The following is a 25,335-nucleotide window of genomic DNA, read 5'->3' as shown; positions in this document are numbered from 1 at the left end:
AACCCTATTTGTGATCCCCGCCAAGGACTCATACATGAGCCTTGTGAGGTCTTCGTAGTTAGCCTGGCGGCTCCTACCTGACCTCTGGCGAAGCATGAGGGCCTCAAAAAGTGGCGCCATCGTTGCCATAGTTACGTCGCCAGAGGGCACAAGTAGGGGAACATGGTGTTCCTGACCAGCAGTAGGAGCAGGGCGAGAGGGACCCGCGGCGGCTTGCTCTTCAGGGACCGCCTCCTGAGGAACTTCGGGCGCGAGAGTGCTGCTTGATGTTCTGTGAAGCAAAGAAAAAAAAAATTTGCATTTTTTATGGATGGGAGAAACAGTGGGATAGAGATGAGCAAAGAGACTTCAGAAGCGACATAGGAGGTTACATTCCAAAAAATAGAGAAACATACTGTACATAGATAGAGGCCATGAATTAAATGAATTTTCAAGGAAGTGTCTATGTACAGTATAGCCTTATTTTTGGAAAACAACTTCAAATTAAAAATCGGAAGCACACATCGCTCCTCTCTACTCCACTAAATACAATGTGGATGTCCAAGACAAAGTGCCAAATGACAGTCTGTCTGGGCCATACACCTAGTTTTAAATATTTTTTTTTTAGAGACACCTTATACCTTACCTTCGCATCTCAAGGGTCCTTCGTAGGAACCCCAAGGTGGCAGAATAGCGGTATTCACGCCTTGAGGTTCCTCCCGACCCACTCGGGCGCCGAAGTTCCTCATTAAAGGCCTTCTTGTAGCGGTCCCTGATTGAGCGCCACCGAACCATGATCGTATCTCCTAGAAAGAAAGAAATCAAATTAGGATGTATATTTAAAATAAGTGGTTTAATCAAAGTTGGTTTACAATTTACTTGAAACAGCCAAAATAAGAAAAAAATAATTTTTTAAAAAACTTAAGTGGCGCTAATAAGAAAATTATACTGTAAACCACTTTTGATTAAAATTTTTTTTACATGTCTGCTCGCTACAAATAATTTATACTTACGGCATTGGCCCTGTTGCCTTTCTCGGAGGTCATCCCAGTTGGGCAGAATGGCCGCACATATCTCGTTCCAGAGGAGCCGTGTTAGATGATGGTCTGCATGGCGGCGGTCGGTGTGGTCCCACAACGGTGTACGCTCCTCCACCATATGGATGAGGAGGTCATTGTCGATATAAAATCGTTCAACGTCCTCCTCATGCCTTCTGGTGGAGGTTTGGGAGCCCTAAAAGAAGAAAAAAATATAGAATATAAATTTTGTTTAATATTCGATAATTATTTTTTAAAATAAAAACCATAACTTTACAATACTCACACGACCACGACCGCCGCGTGCTCCACGGCGTCCTCTGGAAGATCGTTGATGACCTCTCTCACTGGCAACAGGACGAGATGGCAAAAAAATAAATAAATATATATATATATATATATATATACTCAACAAATGACGAGGCAGCACTTCCAGCTTTTGGTGACAGGGTGACGACCCCAAAACTTTATTCCCAGCAACGTTTCGGCCGACTCAATGAGGCCTTTGTCAAGCTTGACAAAGGCCTCATTGAGTAGGCCGAAACGTTGCTGGGAATAAAGTTTTGGGGTCGTTACCCTGTCACCAAAAGCTGGAAGTGCTGCCTCGTCATTTGTTGAGTACGTATCGTGGAGGAGAAGCCTACCTCTGTGAGGAATTGCACCCAGTGCACGTGGTCTGACTGTGCTGCTGCGGTATTTGTGTTTTTTTTTATATATATATATATATATATATATATATATATATATATATATAAAAAATACAGGCATAAAAAAACTTTGAAAAGTTTAAAAAAAATATTAACCAACCGTTTCTCCTCCACCCCCAACTTCCTCCTCCCCTGTTCCTCTGGCTCTGGCTTGACCGGGAGAACTCTCCTCCATAGAGTCTGACTGATAAACAAAGAAAAAAATAATTATTTGAATAATAACACAATATACAGTTTGGACTGCTAAGGAATTTTACATACCACATCCTGGGGGTGTCGTGATCGGGGAGGAGAGCTCCCGGCCTCGCTCGAAGATGAAGATGTGCCTTTAAAAAAAAAAAAAAAAAAGTTGAATATTTGAACTTTAAATAAAATAACAGACATACCGACGAAAAAAATACTTACTGGTCATAATAATTTGCTGCCTGGCTGCGTTTTTGGCTGGCTGGCTGGCTTGTTGGCTAGCTGGCTGGCTGGCTGGTTGGCTAGCTGGCTGGCTGGCTTGTTGGGTAGCTGGCTGATTTTTTTTTAAGATCAGTCAAAAAAAAAAAATTGACAGGTGGTCATATTGTTGAACGAAAACATACTACTCCTAACTAGAGTTGAGCGAACACCTGGATGTTCGGGTTCGAGAAGTTCGGCCGAACTTCCCGGAAATGTTCCGGTTCGGGATCCGAACCCGACCCGAACTTCGTCCCGAACCAGAACCCCATTGAAGTCAATGGGGACCCGAACTTTTGGGCACTAAAAAGGCTGTAAAACAGCCCAGGAAAGAGCTAGAGGGCTGCAAAAGGCAGCAACATGTAGGTAAATCCCCTGCAAACAAATGTGGATAGGGAAATTAATTAAAATAAAAATTAACCAATATCAATTGGACAGAGGTCCCATAGCAGAGAATCTGGCTTCACGTCAGCAGAGAATCAGTCTCTTCATGCCATAGCAAAGAATCTGGCTTCATGTCAGCAGAGAATCAGTCTCTTCATGCCATAGCAGAGAATCTGGCTTCATGTCAGCACAGAATCAGTCTTCATGTCATAGCAGAGAATCAGGCTTCACGTCACCCACCACTGGAACAGGCCACTGTCACACATTTAGGCCCCGGCACCCAGACAGAGGAGAGAGGTCCCGTAACAGAGAATCTGGCCTTATGTCAGCACAGAATCAGTCTTCATGTCATAGCAGAGAATCAGGCTTCACGTCACCCACCACTGGAACAGGCCACTGTCACACATTTAGGCCCCGGCACCCAGACAGACGAGAGAGGTCCCGTAACAGAGAATCTGGCCTTATGTCAGCGCATAATCAGTCTTCATGTCATAGCAGAAAATCAGGCTTCACGTCACCCACCACTGGAACAGGCCACTGTCACACATTTAGGCCCCGGCACCCAGACAGAGGAGAGAGGTCCCGTAACAGAGAATCTGGCCTTATGTCAGCACAGAATCAGTCTTCATGTCAAAGCAGAGAATCAGGCTTCACGTCACCCACTACTGGAACAGGCCACTGTCACATATTTAGGCCCAGGCACCCAGACAGAGGAGAGAGGTCCCGTAACAGAGAATCTGGCCTTATGTCAGCACAGAATCAGTCTTCATGTCATAGCAGAGAATCAGGCTTCACGTCACCCAACACTGGAACAGGCCACTGTCACATATTTAGGCCCCGGCACCCAGACAGAGGAGAGAGGTCCCGTAACAGAGAATCTGGCCTTATGTCAGCACAGAATCAGTCTTCATGTCATAGCAGAGAATCAGGCTTCACGTCACCCACCACTGGACCAGGCCACTGTCACATATTTAGGCCCAGGCACCCAGGCAGAGGAGAGAGGTCCCGTAACAGAGAATCTGGCCTTATGTCAGCACAGAATCAGTCTTCATGTCATAGCAGAGAATCAGGCTTCACGTCACCCACCACTGGAACAGGCCACTGTCACACATTTAGGCCCCGGCACCCAGACAGAGGAGAGAGGTCCCGTAACAGAGAATCTGGCCTTATGTCAGCGCAGAATCAGTCTTCATGTCATAGCAGAGAATCAGGCTTCACGTCACCCACCACTGGAACAGGCCACTGTCACACCTTTAGGCCCCGGCACCCAGACAGAGGAGAGAGGTCCCGTAACAGAGAATCAGGCCTTATGTCAGCACAGAATCAGTCTTCATGTCATAGCAGAGAATCAGGCTTCACGTCACCCACCACTGGAACAGGCCACTGTCACATATTTAGGCCCCGGCACCCAGACAGAGGAGAGAGGTCCCGTAACAGAGAATCTGGCCTTATGTCAGCACAGAATCAGTCTTCATGTCATAGCAGAGAATCAGGCTTCACGTCACCCACCACTGGAACAGGCCACTGTCACATATTTAGGCCCAGGCACCCAGGCAGAGGAGAGAGGTCCCGTAACAGAGAATCTGGCCTTATGTCAGCACAGAATCAGTCTTCATGTCATAGCAGAGAATCAGGCTTTACGTCACCCACCACTGGAACAGGCCACTGTCACATATTTAGGCCCAGGCACCCAGGCAGAGGAGAGAGGTCCCGTAACAGAGAATCTGACCTTATGTCAGCACAGAATCAGTCTTCATGTCATAGCAGAGAATCAGGCTTCACGGCGCCGGAGGAAGATGGTCGCATAGCTCTCGGCTCTGTGAAGAGAATCGTCCCTAACGTCAGCTAACACAAGCTATAAGTGGCGAAAATGGTAAAGATCGGGAATGCTAAGCATGGAGACGGCCCCACTTCCTCCAGAAATCAAATTGCAAGTGGGGACATGGAGAAATTCCTGAAAAAAGCCGCCTCAACGGTGGCTGCAAGGGAACCTAAGATGGCGCCGTCACCACAGGCAAAGGCCCCGAAGCGTTCATCAGCACAAGCGGAGGAGGACAGCGACACAGAGGATCCGCAACCCAGAGCAGATCTCCCGATTACGAGGAAATACCTTGACAATGCGCTGAACAGAGTAATGGAGCCGATCCTTGCAGAGCTGTCAGCATGCAGACATGAGGTGAGACAGAAAGGAGACCGGGTAGAGAGCCTGGAACTGCATGAGACAGAGATTTTGAATCACCAGACAGCGATGTCGGATTCCCTCCGTCGGTGTGCAGTATACCTAAATGACCTCCATAGCTCACTAGAAGACCAGGAAAACAGGGGGCGCCGAAATAATCTGAGGTTTAGAGGAGTGCCCGAATCAGTCCCCACTGGCGACATTGCAGCCACCATACAAGAAATCTGCGAATTATTGCTGGGCCCCAGTAACCATAGAACGAGCACACAGAGCCCTGAGGCCCAAGCCCAAGCCAGCCGAACCACCCAGGGACATAATTTGCAAGTTCCTTAACTTTCAAGTTAAAGCAGCTATATTGGAGGCCGCACGCAATCATCCTGACTTCATGTTTGAAGAATCCAAGATTGACATCTATCAGGATCTAGCCCCTTCAACACTGAAGAAACGCAGGTCCCTCAAGCCCCTAACAGATTGGCTTCGATCCAAAAAAATCTTATACAGGTGGTCCTACCCATTTGGACTGTCTTTCACCTTTGAGGGTAAAAGAATCAACATCTCCTCATTTACAGATCTTACAGTGGCCTATGATCACCTGAAAGTGCCTCCTATGCCGATCGAGAATTGGGAACTTTTTCAAGATTTATGCACCCTGCCGGATATTCCCAAAGTAACTCCCTTTGAAGTGCTTCGTACCCCGAAGTCCTCCCGCTCCAAGAAAAGGAACCTTCAACTCACTCCAAGAAGCCTTTCCCAGGAACAATAGACGGTTCAATATGTCTGTCTTCTCACAATCTTAGGCTATGATAATTGTTGAATGACGTGTTATAACGTTAGCTCAGATCATGAGATCCCTTTGCTAACACGTCCCCGTAATTATAGCCTGCTTTACTATTGATAGAGCTTTTCCCATTTTCGCCTTAGCATAATTTTGTCCTAGGCGTTATACGTTCTCCTTATAGGTCTACTGACCAAATAACCCCCCTCCTGATCAGGATCATGGAGTATCCCAGGATGTATGTTCTACCATTTATTGTTTGTTCACTCAGTTATGTTATGTTCTCCCTTTCTCCCTTTCCTTTTTCTTCTTTTAATCCAAGGTGTCTGATTGCTTCATGGATACAGAGTGAATGCCTCTCTCACACAGCCTCTTTGACACACGAGACAGCTGACCCTCACAAACCTGACATCATATCTCAACTAAGGCTTCACCAGCCGCAAGGTAAATTAACACACACCACATCAAATGGCTGACTTGTCGGTGGCTTCTTATAATGTCAAGGGTTTTCACTCCCCCTCAAAACGGAGCCAAATCTTTGCCATTCTAAGAAAAGCTGGGGCTGGAGTGCTATTCTTACAAGAGACACACTTCCGCTTCAACCACTACCCTGACATGCGGTTCTCTCACTACTCTAATTGGTATCACTGTGGGAGTAGTTCATCTGCTTCTTGTGGAGCTAGTATAGGGCTACAAAGGAAAATTCCTTTTAAATTTATTAGCCAAACCCTAGACCCAGAGGGCAGGTTTATCTTGCTCAAAGGCACCATAGGGCCACAAATATATACTTTTATTAACATATACGCCCCAAACTCTAGTAGTCTGTCTGGCCACATTTGTACCTGGCCTCTGCTGTTGCAAAAAACCTCCCTCTGAGTCACTTCGAAGAGACTGGACTGAAAGTGCTAAAAATTACCCCTCTTCCTCCTCTTCCTCCTGGGCCACCTCCTCTTCCATCATAGCCCTAAGTGTTTTCTCAAGGAGACATAGAAGTGGTATTGTAACGCTGATAACGGCGTCATCGCCACTGGCCATGTTGGTGGAGTACTCGAAACAGCGCAACAGGGCACACAGGTCTCGCATGGAGGCCCAGTCATTGGTGGTGAAGTGGGGCTGATCTGCAGTGCGACTGACCCGTGCGTGCTGCAGCTGAAACTCCACTATGGCCTGCTGCTGCTCGCCCAGTCTGTCCAGCATATGCAAGGTGGAGTTCCACCTGGTGGGCACGTCGCATATGAGGCGGTGAGCGGGAAGGCCGAAGTTACGCTGTAGCGCAGACAGGCGAGCAGCGGCAGGGTGTGAACGCCGGAAGCGCGAACAGACGGCCCGCACTTTATGCAGCAGCTCTGACATGTCGGGTAGTTGCGAATGAACTTCTGCACCACCAAATTCAGCACATGCGCCAGGCAAGGGATGTGCGTCAAACCGGCTAGTCCCAGAGCTGCAACGAGATTTCGCCCATTATCGCACACCACCAGGCCGGGCTTGAGGCTCACCGGCAGCAACCACTCGTCGGTCTGTTGTTCTATACCCCGCCACAACTCCTGTGCGGTGTGGGGCCTGTCCCCCAAACATATGAGTTTCAGAACGGCCTGCTGACGTTTACCCCGGGCTGTGCTGAAGTTGGTGGTGAAGGTGTGTGGCTGACTGGATGAGCAGGTGGAAGAAGAGGAGGAGGAAGCTGAGTAGGAGGAGGAGGAGACAGGAGGCAAAGAATGTTGCCCTGCGATCCTTGGCGGCGGAAGGACGTGCGCCAAACAGCTCTCCGCCTGGGGCCCAGCCACCACTACATTTACCCAGTGTGCAGTTAGGGAGATATAGCGTCCCTGGCCGTGCTTACTGGTCCACGTATCTGTGGTTAGGTGGACCTTGCCACAGATGGCGTTGCGCAGTGCACACTTGATTTTATCGGACACTTGGTTGTGCAGGGAAGGCACGGCTCTCTTGGAGAAGTAGTGCCGGCTGGGAACAACATACTGTGGGACAGCAAGCGACATGAGATGTTTGAAGCTGTGTGTGTCCACCAGCCTAAATGACAGCATTTCATAGGCCAGTAGTTTAGAAATGCTGGCATTCAGGGCCAGGGATCGAGGGTGGCTAGGTGGGAATTTACGCTTTCTCTCAAATGTTTGTGAGATGGAGAGCTGAACGCTGCCGTGTGACATGGTTGAGATGCTTGCTGACGCAGGTGGTGGTGTTAATGGTACATCCCATGTTTGCTGGGCGGCAGGTGCCAACGTTCCTCCAGAGGCGGAGGAAGAGGCCGAGGCAGCGGCAGCAGCAGAAGAGGCCGAGGCGGCAGCAGCAGAAGAGGTAGCAGGGGGAGCCTGAGTGACTTCCTTGTTTTTAAGGTGTTTACTCCACTGCAGTTCATGCTTTGCATGCAGGTGCCTGGTCATGCAGGTTGTGCTAAGGTTAAGAACGTTAATGCCTCGCTTCAGGCTCTGATGGCACAGCGTTCAAACCACTCGGGTCTTGTCGTCAGCACATTGTTTGAAGAAGTGCCATGCCAGGGAACTCCTTGAAGCTGCCTTTGGGGTGCTCGGTCCCAGATGGCGGCGGTCAGTAGCAGGCGGAGTCTCTTGGCGGCGGGTGTTCTGATTTTGCCCACTGCTCCCTCTTTTGCTACGCTGTTGGCTCGGTCTCACCACTGCCTCTTCCTCCGAAATGTGAAAGTCAGTGGCACGACCTTCATTCCATGTGGGGTCTAGGACCTCATCGTCCCCTGCATCGTCTTCCACCCAGTCTTGATCCCTGACCTCCTGTTCAGTCTGCACACTGCAGAAAGACGCAGCAGTTGGCACCTGTGTTTCGTCATCATCAGAGACGTGCTGAGGTGGTATTCCCATGTCCTCATCATCAGGAAAAATAAGTGGTTGTGCGTTAGTGCATTCTATCTCTTCCACCCCTGGGGAAGGGCTAGGTGGATGCCCTTGGGAAACCCTGGCAGCAGAGTCTTCAAACAGCATAAGAGACTGCTGCATAACTTGAGGCTCAGACAGTTTCCCTGATATGCATGGGGGTGATGTGACAGACTGATGGGCTTGGTTTTCATGCGCCATCTGTGCGCTTTCTGCAGAAGACTGGGTAGGAGATAATGTGAACGTGCTGGATCCACTGTCGGCCACCCAATTGACTAATGTCTGTACCTGCTCAGGCCTTACCATCCTTAGAACGGCCCCACCAAATATCGCTGTAAATTCTGCTGGCTACTGGGACCTGAGGTAGTTGGTTCACTAGGACATGTGGCTGTGGCAGAACGGCCACGTCCTCTCCCAGCACCAGAGGGTCCACTAACACCACCACGACCATGTCCACGTCCGCGTCCCTTATTAGATGTTTTCCTCATTGTTCCCGTTCACCACAATTTTGAAAATGGCAAATTTGGGAATAGTTTTTCAACCCAGAACAAAAACTGTGCTTTTACGGTCACTACAAATAATTTGACCAGCTAAAACAGTACAGATTTAGTTGAATAGAAATGTGAGGCCTATTTTTTTTGCGCTGTGTGACAGGTATACGTTTAATCACAGAATTAGACTTGTATCTGCACGGTAGCGTGTGTGTTAAGTTTTTCTGAATGACACTATCAGCACCTTGAATCTAAGATATCCTTTTTGGGATAGATTTAAAGTAGGCCTGATATAGCATAAACTACTTATTTTGAGAATTGCAAATTTTGGAATAGTTTTTCAACCCAGAACAAAAACTGTGCTTTTACGGTCACTACAAATAATTTGACCAGCTAAAACAGTACAGATTTGGTTGAATAGAAATGCGAGGCCTATTTTTTTTGCGCTGTGTGACAGGTATACGTTTAATCACAGAATTAGACTTGTATCTGCACGGTAGCGTGTGTGTTAAGTTTTTCTGAATGACACTATCAGCACCTTGAATCTAAGATATCCTTTTTGGGATAGATTTAAAGTAGGCCTGATATAGCATAAACTACTTATTTAGAGAATTGCAAATTTTGGAATAGTTTTTCAACCCAGAACAAAAACTGTGCTTTTACGGTCACTACAAATAATTTGACCAGCTAAAACAGTACTGATTTGGTTGAATAGAAATGTGAGGCCTATTTTTTTTGCGCTATGTGACAGGTATACGTTTAATCACAGAATTAGACTTGTATCTGCACGGTAGCGTGTGTTAAGTTTTTCTGAATGACACTATCAGCACCTTGAATCTAAGATATCCTTTTTGGGATAGATTTAAATTAGGCCTGATATAGCAGAAACTACTTATTTTGAGAATGGCAAATTTGGGAATAGTTTTTCAACCCAGAACAAAAACTGTGCTTTTATGGTCACTACAAATAACTTGACCAGCTAAAACAGTACTGATTTGGAGGAATATAAATGTCAGGTCTATTTTTTAGGCGCTGGGTGACCGGCTCAACTTGCCCCTGATGTAGTATATGGCCAAAAAATAACCACACTATTGATGGTTAAATGCACTTGGGGGACACAGGCTCAGCCAGCACCTGATGTAGTATATGGCCAAAAATTAACCACACTGTTGATGGTTAAATGCACTTGGGTGACACAGGCTCAGCCTGCACCTGATGTAGTATATGGCCAAAAAATAACCACACTGTTGATGGTTAAATGCACTTGGGTGACACAGACTCAGCCTGCACCTGATGTAGTATATGGCCAAAAAATAACCACACTGTTGATGGTTAAATGCACTTCGGTGACACAGGCTCAGCCTGCAGCTGATGTAGGATATAGCAAAAAATAACCACACTATTGATGGTTAAAAGCACTTGGTGGTAGCTTGTGCTGGCGTACCACAAGCCACAAAATGGCCGCCGATCACCCCAGAAAAAAGTGATATAAAAACGCTCTGGGCAGCCTAAAAAAAGTGAGCAATTCGATATTAGCACTTCAATGATCCACAGCTGGAGATCGATCACAGAATGAAGTCTTTTGGAGGAGTTAATCTGCCTAATCTCGCCCTAACGTCGCAGCAGCAACCTCTCCCTATGCTTGAATCAGCAGAGTGACGTGCAGCGCTACGTGACCCAAGCTTATATAGAGGCTGGGTCACATGCTGCACTGGCCAATCACAGCCATGCCAATAGTAGGCAAGGCTGTGATGGCCTCTTGGGGCAAGTAGTATGACGCTTGTTGAATGGCTGCTTTGCAGCCTTTCAAAAAGCGCCAAGAAAGCGCCGAACACCGAACCCGAACCCGTACTTTTACGAAAATGTTCGGGTTCGGGTCCGTGTCACGGACACCCCAAAATTCGGTACGAACCCGAACTATACAGTTCGGGTTCGCTCATCCCTACTCCTAACATGCACTGTGTAGTTATATTACCTGCAACCCCTATGCTACAGTACATAGGGGTATGCAGTTAATATAAGTACATAGTGGATGCTAGGAGTAGCAGCAGACAGGACTACTACTCCTAACATGCACTGTGTAGTTATATTACCTGCAACCCCTATGCTACAGTACATAGGGGTATGCAGTTAATATAAGTACATAGTGGATGCTATGAGTAGCAGCAGACAGGACTACTACTCCTAACATGCACTGTGTAGTTATATTACCTGCAACCCCTATGCTACAGTACATAGGGGTATGCAGTTAATATAAGTACATAGTGGATGCTAGGAGTAGCAGCAGACAGGACTACTACTCCTAACATACACTGGGTACTGACAGCTCCTATGTACTTATAGCTCCTATGTATAAGTACATAGGAGCTGTTTATATGAGTTTTTCAGTCATAAAATACCACATATACTCACCTTCTCTGGCTTGCACCCGACTCCCTCGCAGGCAGGATCCAGACAGGATGGCGCGAAACTTGCTCCTCCTCTATCCGACGCAGGCGCAGACAGGATATCCGGATCAGTCGTTGCGTCGTTCCCCGGAAGATTTAAAGTCGGATCTGTCCTTAATACAAATCAATGGGACTTAAGGACGGATCCGGCGTTACGGCAAATGATACGGCTTTTGAGACGGAGAAGAAAATTATGCATGCTACGGTTTTTCATTTCGACGGAAACGTCGAAAAGACTGAAGCGGAGCCATCCTGATGCATCCTGAAGGACGGACTCTCCATTCAGAATGCATGGGGATAAAACTGATCAGTTTTTTTCCGGATTTGAGCCCCTAGGACGGAACTCAACGCCGGAAAAGAAAAACGCAAGTGTGAAAGTACCCTAAGTCAATGGGGACGGATCCGTTTGAAGTTGACACAATATGGCTCAATTTTCAAACGGATCCGTCCCCCATTGACTTTCAATGTAAAGTCAAAACGGATCCGTTTGCATTATCATGAACCATGGTAATGCAAACGGATCCGTTCTGAACGGATCTAAGCGTTTGCTTTATAGGTGCGGATCCGTCTGTGCAGATACCAGACGGATCCGCACCTAACGCAGGTGTGAAAGTAGCCTAAGATGCATTTGAGAAATTTTGTAGATGATTGCCGAGGAGCAGACAAGATGATAGCAAAGACAGAGGTCTTATGAGAATTGGAGATTATGTTTGGCAATGTATCACAACAGTATGTCTGAGATTTAGGGAGGGACAGAATTTGGGTAGTCTTATGTTGTTGCTAGTATTTTGAACTAAATTATCTGGGTAGCTTGGAAATCAGCATCTAGTAAAGGAATTGGCAGATAGGAGAGACAGAAGAGAAACCCAGTTGGGGGGGGGGGGGGTAATAACTGTGCAGTAGACTTCAGGATGGATTGGAGGGGCACAAAAGTTTTAGATGGGAGGTCACTCTGGATGATGTTGCAGTAGTCTGCAGTAGTCAAATGTTATCCCAAGGCAATGGACTTGCAAAACTGGATAAAGAGTGGCATGATCAATTGCAACTGATAGGTCTGGTGGGGTGGCGGAGTGACTTGGGGGAAAGGTGATGAAATAGTTTTTCTTTGTGTTGAGTTTTTGAAAGTGGGAGGAGAATATGCTGGATTTAGCAGATATACACACTAGGATTCTGGATAGCAAGGAAGAGACATCTGGGTCAGAATGGAAAACTTGAGTGTCATCAGCATAAGTGTGTTACTGAAAGCCATAAGACTCTTTTAGCTGTTTCAGGCCTAAGGTATAAATGGATAAGGCTACTTTCACACTCGGGTTTTGGCTTTCCGTTTGTGAGATCCGATCAGTTTCGCCCTAATGCATTCTGAATAGAAAAGTATCCACTCAGAATGCATAAATTTGCCTCCGTTGAGTCACCATTCCGCTTGACGAAACTGAGCCAAACGGATCCGTCCTAGCACACAATGTATGTCAATGGGGACGGATCAGTTTTCTCTGACACAATCTGACACAATAGAAAACGGATCCGTCTCCCATTGACTTTCTGTTCATTGACGGATCCATCTTGGCTATGTTACAGATAATACAAACGTTTTTGCAGATCCATGACAGATCCACCCAAAACACGAGTGTGAAAGTAGCCTAAGAGTAGAGGTCCCAGAACAGATGATTTTCCTAAAATAATTCAAGTTCTACACCTTCTCTCCGTTATCCTCTGTACTCACCGAATTCCCATTTTCACCTGTTGGTTGAGTACAATTCATTGTATCAGCTCAAAATATATAGTTTATGTACACTAAAGAACTATTTGGCATCATGGCAAAAGAAGAGTGAAGCTGGTTGAGGCTTCTTTATAAGTAGAGATGAGCAAATTTCTCAGAAATTCGATTCGGCCGGTTCGCCAAATTTTCCGAAAATATTTAATTTGATCCAACTTAATTAGCTACAGCTATTTCCTGGCTGCAGAGAGACTGTATAGTGGTGTAGAACACTGTACCTTGCAGTAACACGCATAGGGAGTCTGCTGTGATAGTGAAATAATACTGTGAGTCAGTATGACATGCAGATGACAGGCGTCGCTCTTAGAATCACTGAACACTTCACTTATTTGGGCAGTTATGGGGCCAAAACTGACCAAATAACTCCAGTGTGAACTCAACCTTACAGGTTGATGTTAGTGTCAAGTATAAAAAAACGTGCAAACGCCTAAGATCCTACTATAGCGTAAGAGCACACTTCTTTTACACCGCTGTCAGCTGATTCCACATAGATGTCTACAGAACCTGTTCTATTAAACGCTTATACAAGTAGAGCCCCCCGACAGAGTGGAGAGGTTGTAAGCAGTAAGTTTGTGTTGACATCACAAATGATTATTTTGCCCTTCCTCTGATCCGTCAGAACAATAACCCCAAAAAAAACGGATTTTGTCTGTTGAGCATCCGCCTTCACTCGGTCAGCATTTGGTCAGTAATCCATCAGCATTGCTAATGCCCCAAAAAACAAGTGGATCCAAAACAGAGATGACACGTGAATATAGGGGCATAGCTATAGGCTCAGGGGCCCTGGTGCAACAGTTCAGTTTGGGCCCCCCTATCCTCAATACCATTTCCTAACACCCCCAGACCCCTGCACGCCCATCATGCCCAATGGCAGAACTGAAATCTCACAGAGAAAATACATTTTAATCCAATAAGTGCATAATAATCATAATAATAATAATAATAATAATAATAATAATAATAATAATAATAATAATAATAATAAGGATGCCATCTATATACTATCAAACCCATCAATATAGACACAGGAATGGAGAGGGAGAATCAGCTCTGCAGCCAAGGGAGGGCTATATACTATCATACCGATCAATATAGACACAAGCACAGAGAGTGAGAGTGTCAGCTCTGCAGCCAAGGGAGGGCTATATACTATAATTCCCATCAATACAGGCACAAGCACAGAGAGGGAGAGTGTCAGCTCCGTAGCCAAGGGAGGGCTATATACTATCATTCCCATCAATATAGGCACAGGCATGGAGAGAGAGAGAGAGTCAGTTCTGCAGCAAAAGAAGCGCATAAACCTATGCACTATATCCCATCAGTACAGCTGTAAACATGTCAGCTCTGCAGCCAAGATAATCTGAGCTCATGCCCATCAGCACTGGCACAAGCAGGAACAGGACTGTCAGCGCAGCAGACAAGAGGACAGAACTAGGATGTTATTAACCCTTCTCTGCCCATCATAAGAGCATGAACATAAGACCCTCTGCTCCCAGGAGATGGTGCTTCCCCTTCACAGGAGAGTGTGCCAAACGATCAGCTCAGCAGCTGGGCAATACCTGCGATACCTGTGCCCTACCATGCCAATAAACACAGCCACCAGCCTGCTGCCAGATCCAGGTCACCGCTGCCCTGCCATACTGAGGGGGGTCCTCAGCTCTAAAGCCTGGGCACTGAGGACTGGCATCAACAAAGGCACCAGCCTGCTGTCAGATCCGGATCAACTGCCAGGCACCAGCTCCTGCCCCCTGAGGTGAGCAAAGATCACCTGGTCTGTGCCCACCCACAGCTAGCCCTGCAGTATGCACAGCAGTACAGGGGCTGGCCTGGTACCCACCAGCAGAGATGGTAAGGGAGCAGCTGTAGAGAGATCACGCCAGTGCTGCCTCACCTCACACACTCCAGTGTGCGGCAAGCAGCTTCACCTCCTCCACATTCAGCGGCCCGTACAACTCTGCCAGACGGGAGCGGGGCCACTCCCTTTCCTGGCTGCGCCTGCACGCACACAAGCTCTGCCTCCACCCCCACCCTATGTGAACTTACTTAGCCACCCACAGACCACAGTCGGTATTGTAAATCACTCAGGCTTTACTCCGTCTCTACTGGGAGTCCCTGTGGGCCCCCCTGACTTAGGGGCCTGGTCGCAATTAGGACCGCTGCGACCCATATAGCTACGCCACTGCGTACCCACGCCTGCTTTTGGCTACCAAATCATAAGCCAATTCTGATGGGACCATACATGCCTTACTGCTACATAGACAGAATCCATTGTGTGTCTCATTTTTCCTTCCTTCTTACAGATCAGAATAAGGGTCAAATAAAGCAGCATGAGGAGGCCACAGAGTGGCACAATTAACAAGTGTGGAGGAGGCAGCAGCAGCATGAGGAGGAAACAGAGTGGCAAGGTGACATAGTGTTGAGGTGGCAACAGCATCAGGAGACCACAGAGTCGCAAGGTGACATAGTGTGAAGGTGGCAGCAAAATAAGGAGACCACAGAGTGGTAAGGTGACATAGTGTGACGATGGAAGCAGCATCAGGGGACTACAGAGTGGCAAGGTGACATAGTGTGGAGGGGGCAGCAGCATCAAGAGACCACAGAGTGACCCGGTGAGAGAGTGGGGAGGTGGGTAGCACTAACCGTACCCTCTGACAATGGTGGGTGTAAGAAGAAGCACTTGGCATCAGAGGTGTGGCATCAGGTGGGTGGCAGCATCAGAATAGTAGCTGAGGCAGGAAGCAAGAAGAAACCGATCTCTTTTGTCAAGGTTTGGGTGAGACAACATGGATGATCTAATCTGATGTATCCGGCATTGTTGGGTGGAAATCCTGGCTGATCCACGCCTGATTCATTTTTAAAAAGGTCAGACTCTCCACATTTTGGGTGGACAGGCGAGTTCTCCTTGGGGTAACTATGGCCCTCGCCACACTAAAAACCCACTTTGATGCCACACTACTGGCCGGTCAGGACAGCTTTTCCAGGACAAACTCCGCCAGTTGTGGCCACAAATTCAGTTTGGCTGCCCAGTAGTCCAGTGGATATTCAATGTGGGGTGGCAGGGTGTTGTCCAAGTATACAACCACCTGCTGGTTCAGGTTCTGCTCTACGTCTAGCTGCTGCTGCTGGTGAGTAGTTTCTTCACTAGGCGGGTTAAGAAAGCTGCTCATCATCAACTCTAGACTCAAGCTGCTGCTTATGGAGATGGTACTGCTCCTACCCCCCCACTCCGCCACAACAGCCATGGCAGTGGAATTTGAGCACAGAGGCCTCCCCCCGTTCAGACCTGCGAGAGGATGGACGATGGTGCTGATAGGCAGCGGCCAACTGACTACATAGAATGTCTCTATAGTAGTTCAGTTTGTCCTCCCTCTCAGCGGGTGTAAAAACGGCCCCCATTTTGGACCGGTAGCGAGGGTCTAACATGGTGGCAAGCCAGTAGTCATGCCTCTGCCGAATGGTGACAATTCGGCTGTCACTACGCAAGCAAGTGAGCATGCTCGGGCCATTTGCGCAAGTGACTCTGAGGGACTCCCTTCCTCCATCTCCACTGCATACTGCCACGGTGTGTCTGGGTCATCTGCCTGGTCTTCCTCATCTCCCTCTTGCTCCTTCGGCTGCTCCTGCTTCTCCACTCGTCACCAGTGTAGAAAAAAACACCCATTTTGCTACATATTGCTTGTGCTTCAATGTCCTCCTCCTCCAGTTCAGCCCCCACAGGGCTCATGTGGCCGTGAGATGTAGGCGCCACATCTCCAGTCCCCTGACAAGACAGATTTACCAGCATCTTTTCAAGGATATGAATCAGTAGAATGATGTCGTTCTTCCTAAATCCTGGCAACTGACAAATAAAGTAGCCTCCTCAAAGGGCACGAGCAAACGGCAGGTGTCACAAATGAGCTGCCACTGGCTAACATCGAAGTTACACAGGGGAGTACCTCTGTCTGCCTGTATCATCAAGAAATCGTTTATGGCCTTTCTCTGTTCGTACAGTCGGTCCAACATGAGGAGGGTGGAATTCCAATGGGTGGGTGGTGGTTCCGATTTTGAGTAGTCACGGAGAAAGCCAGGATTCAATTTCTCTCCCCTGTATGACTCCATTCGCCCAAGCAAACTACAGTAGGTGTCGAACAGCATTAAATCACTGTGCTCTGTACATGTGGTATGCTGGTGGCGCACTGTGAATTGTCCCTGCAGTGGAGGCTAAGGATACGGTGAGTGATGAGGAGGCACAGGCGGACATTGTCGCAGGACCAACGGGTTGAGAACGTGGAGACGGAAGCGGCACCATCTGGCCAAGTTGCTGGTTTGGCTGGGCATAAATAATATTTACCCACTGGGCTGTAAAGAACATCTATTGTCCTTGACTGTAGTTACATCTCTACATGTCGGCACTACCATGCACTTTGGCAGACACCGACAGGCTCATGGACTGGCCCACCTTCTGTTCTATATATGTGTGCAGGGATGATACCGCCTTTTTAGCAAAGAAATGACGGCTTGGGACTCTCCACCTCGGCTTGGCACAATCCATCAGTTCTCTGAAAGGTGCAGAGTCCACCACTTGGAATAGGAGGTTCTGCAGTACCAGCAACTTCGCCAGAAGCACGTTCAGCTTCTGCTCCGTTGGATGAGTGCAAGCATTCTGTTGTCTCTTGGCAATCACTTTGGTGATCGATTGGTGATGGAATGACGGACTAGGATGAGGATTGAACAGGAGCATCAAGACCAGCAGATGATGGGAAGGACACACAGCTTCCTTCAGGCTGAGGTGGTGGAGCCTTGACTGCCTGAAATTGGGTGCGTGCCACTGGGTGATGCAGTGGTTGCTAAGGCAGGCTGGACCACCACATATGAGCCACGGATCTCCCAGGCTACTTTATGGTAACGCTGCATATGTTGACAAAGGGGCGTGTTGCCAACATTGGCACTCTGGCCACGCTTCACCTTCTGCCCACAGATTCGACAAATGGCCAATTATCCCTCCCCCAGCGGTTTAACAAAAAACTGCCACACTGCAGAGTAGGTGATTTTACCCCCAACACTCCGCACTAACTGACTGCTACTGCCATTGCCTCCGTGAACCCCTGCCCCACTACTTTCTGGACTGGTAGCCTCCTGCGAAGCGGGTGGTCTACCCCGGGCACGTTTGGCTCCCAACCTCCCACTTCTGTCACCCTGCTGACTCCTGGACACGCTACCGACTTGCTGGCTCCACCGCTGCCTAACGGGCAAGCGGCCACCCTCTTCTCCTGATGATGATGAGGCCCATTCATCCCCCAGCTCCAAATTGTAATCAGCTACATCATCATTAAGTACTGTCTGCATGTCACTGACGTCCTCCTCAATGGTCTCTGAGTCAGGAGTCTGACCACTCGCAACAACAGCTCCCACGCCGCTCTCCTCATCACTACTTGCCCGCCTAACGGATGAAGCAACGAATGTCTCCTCCGGATCTTGCCTGGGTAGTAGCTGCTTACTGTCCTGTAGCGGTCAGAGGAGGGAGAGACCGCAAAGCAGGATTCAAGTACAGTACAGCGGACAAGGAGACTGAAGCAAACGCCGTCTTTATTAAGGAGCAAAATGAAACTGTTGGAAAACCTGAGTAACAATACAGTACCACCGCACCAGAGGCACAATGGGTCAATGACAGGATTGGTATGAACAGGTGAACATAAAACAACAGTGGTAATGAGATTTTGCATAGACACAGAATAAGCTAAACAGCAAACAGTCAGCTTACAGGCTCTCAGGGCACTCCCACCTCTAGCCAGGACTCAAACCCCGGGAACTTCTGGCTCCTCCTACCTCTTGTGTATCTCAGAAACAGTTCAGCTTCCTCATTCTCAGAGCCACAGTGGCCTCTAGTGGCTGAAATAAGTCATTACAGTCTATGTAGCACCATATTGTAGATATCTGTGCAAAGAACAGTATTCTAGGGGCGGACCTTTACATGCCCCCCACTTTAAAGGCGGCCGTCCTCGGCCTCGCTATATAGTCCATGGAAAACAAAGGAGTTAATGGAACATTTAAACGGCAGTACAACATTGTCCACCATACCTACTGGCAGACCAAATGAACTCATCAGCAGTGTACCTGTTTGGTAGAACCCCTGCAGTAGACCTACTGGATCTCCGGAGGTCTTGACTATCTGCTAGGACCTGACTTTCTCCACTGGTAGCTGTTAACCTGGGTTCTTACTGGACTGGAGATCTGGATGTGGTCGCGGGTTCTTCGGACCGGCATGGCCGTGGCATATTCCTATGTAGAGTCCGTGAGGCAAACTCCTCCCTTTCAACCTGCGCTTTGTAAGCCGGACCATCGGGATACACTCCCTTGCTCACTTTGTATGGCCGTACCTCCCAACACTTGCTCAACTCGCCACTGGGACGTTTCTCTCGCGGAATTACCACAGATTGGTGTGCTCGGACTCTCTTCCGGGTCCCAAAAAATTGGATCCGCTGTTGAAATGCTGTCTGGGTAGGTTTGTGTGGAGTGGCTTGCTCCCAATAATCCAGAGGTTCTGAGTGTCCAGGCAGCTTACTCCAACACTCTCTGGCGAAATTTCCTATATTTCCACACCGCCAACACTGTACCCTTCGACGGCCCCCTCTCCGCCTACGTGCGGGAGGTGCCCCTAGAACTTGGTGGGGAGGCAACTTAAGGTGAGGACGTTCTGGTGTAGGAACCTGCAGGGTCGCCTGATAGGCTTGTTGTTGGGCCGGACAGGCCGCCTCAGGGAGATAACACGACTCCATTCGGTTTTCCAGGTGCGTCAACTTTTCGTGCATAGCACTCAGAGTGCTCTGTAAGTCTTTTACCACTCTGACTAGGACCTCTTCGCTCTTTGTAACCCTGTGGGGTGTGACAGTCTGGGTCCGTATCACTCTGGACGCATAACTTTCCTCTTTACTCCGCGCCACTGCATCTGCCAATATTTGTCGGAAGGTTAGAGCAGGGTCGACCCTGACTCGTTCCCGCAGGGCCTGTCTCAGGGGAGTGCTGTAGAGTCCCAGAATGAATTGTTCCCGCAGTATACGGTCCACGGGCCCCAGGCCGGTTACTCCGTCTGCCTCTTTTTTCTGTATCTCGGCCAATATTCCCTGTAACGCCATCGCATATTGTGAGACCCCTTCCTCTTCTCGCTGAATCCGGTAAAAAAACGTTGCCCAGAGATGCCCCGCACTAGTCGTCTCACCGTATATTTCTTCTAGAAATTGCACAATCTCTTCCAACGTTCTACGGGTGGCTTCTGGTTGTAGGAAAACAGTCTTCCGGGCCTCACCCTCTATGGCGGCTAACGCGATTTCCACCAGGCGTTCTGGGCCGACATTGTAAATCCTAGCAGCGCTCCGTAACCTTATCACCCAGTCCGACAGTGACATATACTGGCCATCAAATTTGGGTAGCGAGTTAAACAACATGCCCATAGGGAGGGCCCTTCCATAGGGAGGGCCCTTGCAGGGGTTCCACCATTGCCTGAGGTGCTCACATTAGCATTATGCACATTGCCTTCAGCCGCCTCCATCTCTGTGACTGTACCCTGCTCGCAGCGTCACTTGTAGAGAGACCGCAATGCAGAATTCAAGTACAGTACAGCGGACAAGGAGACTGAAGCAAATGCCGGCTTTATTAAGGAGCAAAATGAAACTGCCGGAAAACCTGAGTAACAATACAGTACCACCGCACCAGAGGCACAATGGGTCAATGACAGGAATGGTATGAACAGGTGAACATAAAACAGTGGTAATGAGATTTTGCATAGACACAGAATAAGCTAAACAGCAAACAGTCAACTTACAAGCTACTCTCAACACTTATTTCCTATCTAGCCCTGCTACCCAGGGGACGCTTCTGCAGTGCAGTGACTAAGTCCCTGACTCTATAACCTATCACAGGAAAGCACCGGTGCCACTCACAGTTCTGCAGATTCTCTTGTATCCAATAAGATGCAGTCTGGCTCCAGGTCAGGTCACTTGCTTGGCTGTCTTTCTCTCTCTGGTTACAACAGATGCAGCTCTCCACCTCTGGCAGGAAGGATCCAGCTGGTTTCTACACACGGTCCCACTTCTCTGTAACACACTGTGCAGTCTCTTCCTCGGGGTAACAGCTGCAGCACTTCAGTTCAGAGTCTATCTTGGCCTGTCTCCAGCACAGCCAGCTTCTCAGGACTCCATCAGTCAGGCTCCATGTCCCATCACTAGCCTTTACTTGGCTCCTAACATGGCAGCCATCATCTCACAGCTTTCAGGGCACTCCCACCTCTAGCCAGGACTCAAACCCCGGGAACTTCTGGCTCCTCCTACCTCTTGTGTATCTCAGAAACAGTTCAGCTTCCTCATTCTCAGAGCCACAGTGGCCTCTAGTGGCTGAAATAAGTCATTACAGTCTATGTAGCACCATATTGTAGATATCTGTGCAAAGAACAGTATTCTAGGGGCTGACCCTTACAGTCCTCTAGTAGCTCGTCCTCGCTGTATAGTGGAGCTGAGCCCACAGCATATAGTACTTCTCTGGCTGAGGGAACAGAAAAGGACAGAGGCAGGTTGAGCACAGGTGAGGGCACAGGGCCTGCTCCCGGGCCATGCCAACTAAGGTTTGTGTCTGACGAACCCACTGACTCTTGGCTGGGGTTGTCTGACATCACTTGGGTCTAAGTCAAACATCGAATCAACCATTCAAGAACCGCTGGGTTGCTGGTCAAGTGACAACCGCTAGCTGACACTGGGAGCTCAGGCCTCTCGAAATGACCCCTGCTGCAACACCCCCTTACTCTGCTGCGACCTGTGCCAGAAACATTTAGGCCTGTGCCCCTCCCCTGCCCAGGGCCTGTCACTTCCCTGTCTGACATACTGTTAGATCAAATAAGTAAATAAAAAGGAAATTGATAAAAGTAATTTTCTCACTTTACCACACAACGGCTAATAACCCCCTTTTTTTTCTACAATAAACCCAAAAATAAAAGGTTTTAGAACATATAACTGCGGCCGTCAACGGCAAATAATATTTTTTTTTTGCCACTAATACACGCCAAAAAGGGCTGCAATTTTCTCACTTCACCACACCAACTTTATTTTTTCAATTTTTTTTTCACTTAATTTTTTGTCCCACTTTTGTCCCACTTTTGTCCCACTTTAAAACTTTTGGAGGGCCTAATCCTTTACAATGCATTCCAATACTTCTGTATTGGAATGCATTGGCTGTATGAGTAATACAGTGAGTATTACTCATACAGCTTCTGGCCTGTGAGATCCAGGGGGCTGGATCTCACAGGCTCGTCACCGGAAGGCAGCGCAATGCCTTCAATGCCATTGGGTCCCCCCTACAGCCGCATGGGGACCCGATGGCACCACCACACGCCGCCGCAAAACCGCAGGTAAATCTGCAAACCGCAGGTCTGAATTGACTTGCGGTTTGCGGCGATCGCCGACACGGTGGGGTCACTTCCCCATTGAGGTGCAGCCCATCCCTACGATAGAGCCTGTAGGCGAGAGAGAAGTCAGCCCAGTTCTCCAGTTCTTGAGCCACTTGTTAACCTCCCTAATCTCCCACTGCCTTTCTTATGTGGCTCGTAGTACAGGCAGTATTTCGGAAAATACTACCTTTGAGGTCCTTGCCCTAAGCTTTTAACCAAAATCCCTAAAATCATTTTAAAGGACGCTCCACCTACCTCTAACTTTGTCATTGGTTCCGATATGGACCATGACAGCTGGATCTTCTCCAGTCCCTCTCAGTAATCTGTCAACCCGATCCGCTATGGGTCGAACTCCAGCGCCAGGAAGACAACACACTGTTCGACGATCCCGGTCTTTGTGACAGATCGCCCTATCTGTACCTGTAATAATTGAGTCTTCCACTACCAGCACCTGTCTGGCCTTCCATGCTCTCCTGGTCCCCTGCTTACTGGAGCCAACATTCCCCTGACTGGCAGAGGAAGTGTCTGGCTGCAGCAGTGCTCTCTCTGAACTGACATCCCCCTCATCTGCCAACCTTACAAACGTGTTGGGGTGTTTCACATCTACCCCAAAGAGTGCTTGCTCAGTGAGCAGCGAACTCTTTACCAAATTGTCAACGCCTCTCAGCGTTTAGATACTCGATGTGCGATTCCAAACGGGCAATTTGCTCACATCTTTAACAAAGATATACACCCTCAAACGACTGTTCCAGGACTGCATACATTAGACAAGATGTGCACTGGACTGCGCTGTCAATAATGGCACATACTAAATGGGGATTACGCAAGAAAAGAGAAAAATACAATATAAGGCCTCATGCACACGACAGTATTTTTTCACGGTCCGCAAAACGGGGTTCCGTTGGTCCGTGATCCGTGACCGTTTTTTCATCCGTGGGTCTTCCTTGATTTTTGGAGGATCCACGGACATGAAAAAAAAGTCGTTTTGGTGTCCGCCTGGCCGTGCGGAGCCAAACGGATCCGTCCTGACTTACAATGCAAGTCAATGTGGACGGATCCGTTTGACGTTGACACAATATGGTGCAATTGCAAACAGATCCGTCCCCTATTGACTTTCAATGTAAAGTCAGGAGTTAATATACCATCGGATCGGAGTTTTCTCCAATCCGATGGTATATTTTAACTTGAAGCGTCCCCATCACCATGGGAACGCCTCTATGTTAGAATATACTGTCGGATATGAGTTAGATCGTGAAACTCAGATCCGACAGTATATTCTAACACAGAGGCGTTCCCATGGTGATGGGGACGCTTCAAGTTAGAATATACTAAGAACTGTGTACATCACTGCCCCCTGCTGCCTGGCAGCACCCGATCTCTTACAGGGGGCTGTGATCCGCACAATTAACCCCTCAGGTGCTGCACCTGAGGGGGGTTAATTGTGCGTATCATAGTCCCCTGTAAGAGATCAGGGGCTTCCAGGCAGCAGGGGGCAGACCCCCCTCGGCCCCCCTCCCTCCCTCTATTGTATTAATTTCATTGGTGGCACAGTGTGCGGACCCCCTCCCTCCCTCTATTGTATTATTCTTATTGGTAGCACAGTGTGCGGCCTCCCCTCTCCCCCCCCCCCCCCCCCGAATTATTGGTGGCAGCGGAGAGTTCCGATCGGAGTCCCAGTTTAATCGCTGGGGCTCCGATAGGTAACCATGGCAACCAGGGCGCTAATGCTGTCCTGGTTGCCATGGTTACTTAGCAATATTAGAAGCATCATACTTACCTGCTGCGCTGTCTGTGACCGGCCGGGAGCTCCTCCTACTGGTAAGTGAAAGGTCTGTGCGGCGCATTGCTTAATGATCTGTCACTTACCAGTAGGAGGAGCTCCCAGCCGGTCACAGACAGCGCAGCAGGTAAGTATGATGCTTCTATTATTGCTAAGTAAGGGGAGGCGGCACACTGTGCCACCAATGAAAATAATACAATAGAGGGAGGGAGGGGGGGCCGGGGGGGCCGCACACTGTGCCACCAATGAAAATAATACAATAGAGGGAGGAAGGGGGGGCCGGGGGGGCCGCACACTGTGCCACCAATGAAAATAATACAATAGAGGGAGGGAGGGGGGGCCGGGGGGGGCCGCACTGGCCACCAATAAAATTAAAACTGGGGAGGGAGGGGGGTCTGCCCCCTGCTGCTTGGCGGCCCCTGATCTCTTATAGGGGGCTATGATATGCACAATTAACCCCTCAGGTGCAGCACCTGAGGGGTTAATTGTGCGGATCACAGCCCCCTGTAAGAGATCGGGTGCTGCCAGGCAGCAGGGGGCAGTCATGTACACAGTTCGTAGTATATTCTAACTAGAAGCGTCCTCATCACTATGGGAACGCCTCTGTGTTAGAATATACTGTCGGATATGAGTTTTCACTAAGTGAAAACTCAGCTCTGAAAAAGCTTTTATGCAGACGGATCTTCGGATCCGTCTGTATGAAAGTAACCTACGTCCACGGATCACGGACACGGATGCCAATCTTGTGTGCATCCGTGTTCTTTCACGGACCCATTGACTTGAATGGGTCCGTGAACCGTTGTCCGTCAAAAAAATGGGACAGGTCATATTTTTTGGACGGACAGGAAACACGGATCACGGATGCGGCTGCAAAACGGTGCATTTTCCGATTTTTCCACGGACCCTTTGAAAGTCAATGGGTCCGTGAAAAAAAACGGAAAACGGCACAACGGCCACGGATGCACACAACGGTCGTGTGCATAAGGCCTAATGCAGTAATAAGAAACTGATTTACTACAGTAAATAGTGGTAGGTTGTAGTGGCTCACTAGCAAGTAGTTAAGGTATG

General features: G+C 48.5%; 1 long non-coding RNA gene across 1 annotated transcript; it reads right to left on the bottom strand.

Annotated features, from left to right (window-relative positions):
- Positions 1-702: 702 nt before the first annotated feature.
- On the bottom strand, positions 703-1,373 carry LOC120991786. Its single transcript, XR_005776808.1, has 3 exons — positions 1,303-1,373; positions 993-1,212; positions 703-785 (listed from the first exon to the last, which is right to left on the bottom strand). It is a non-coding gene; the product is annotated as an uncharacterized LOC120991786 (long non-coding RNA).
- Positions 1,374-25,335: the final 23,962 nt, after the last annotated feature.

This window comes from Bufo bufo, chromosome 2 (genome assembly GCF_905171765.1).
Source record: "Bufo bufo chromosome 2, aBufBuf1.1, whole genome shotgun sequence".
NCBI classification, from domain to species: Eukaryota; Metazoa; Chordata; class Amphibia; order Anura; family Bufonidae; genus Bufo; species Bufo bufo.
The sequence above is the reverse complement of the archived record's forward strand: the minus strand, read 5'-3'. Positions and strand labels throughout refer to the sequence as shown.